The following is a 1,113-nucleotide window of genomic DNA, read 5'->3' on the forward strand; positions in this document are numbered from 1 at the left end:
GAATACGATAATATGCCGACTCCAGCGGACACGTTCGGAGTTCTGGAATGATGCTTACGTGAGCCACTACAAGTCCTACAAGATATCCCCACTGTTGCTGTTACGGTCTCAGTCTCAACCATTCGCTATCAACTCCATTGGGACTTTGTGATGAATGTTTCTTCCTAAGAGTCTTCTCGCTTGAAGCGGATTCAATCTTAGCAGTTTCGTATCATTGTATTGCGTCATAGTGAGTCACATGAAGACGGCTCCGATCCCAGTAGAGTCTAGCTGCGGATCATGAACCTTGATCATGATCACACTTCTTAAGTTCGACAGAATGAGCTAGCGATGATCCTACTTAGTCTCGATCGCCGAGGTTTTGTCTCGGCTTTCGAGTAACCTCTATGCCCTACCTAGTTCCCCCTTGAAGATGCGGTGTTCGTGCGCTACAGAGTATGTCTATTCTGCTTAAGGTAACCAACACGGAGGAGAGGTAATCCAGATCATCGTTTATCATAGTTCGATGAGTCGCTCCGATAGCATAGCATGAGACGATTGATGCGTCCCTTTGGAAAGAATATTTATGCAGAGTATCTCGTGGAGGCACTGCAGCTCCATTTCAGCGTAGCACGTGCAGAGGCTCCATTGGCAATCGACCAGAGTTTGTCTTCCGAACGAGTTGAGGCTATGTCGGCAGCAGAGATTATTTGAAAAACACTGTTGTTTGAAAACAACGTTTCTAGAAGCCGGGAAGAGTAATAAGCATAAAAAAGAGAGTAAAGAAAAGGATGAGGCCATTACAGCGCTCAAGAATCGATAGTGTTTCTACGATCTCTCTATTGCTCTGAGTTTTTATTACCACGGAATGCAGTATTTCGAAGGATTGTTCGTCGAAGTGTTACTATGTGTGAGGCCAAGGGGATCACGCAGCGCGCGGAGGAGCTGATTCGAGTTAGAGTATTCAGTGGAGTGGCTGCTTCCAATAGTGTGCTCAGGAGCATTTTCGTCGGAATCCGAGGATCGCCGAGACGGCTGGGGTAGCTAAGGACTGGGAATTCCGTGATGCGGTCAGAGTTAACCTCGGGATTTATTACGACAAAGCGTCGATGATATGGTAGTGTACGAGTAGGA

Source organism: Perkinsus marinus (assembly GCF_000006405.1).
Source record: "Perkinsus marinus ATCC 50983 genomic scaffold scf_1104296929318, whole genome shotgun sequence".
Lineage (NCBI taxonomy): Eukaryota > Perkinsozoa > Perkinsida > Perkinsidae > Perkinsus > Perkinsus marinus.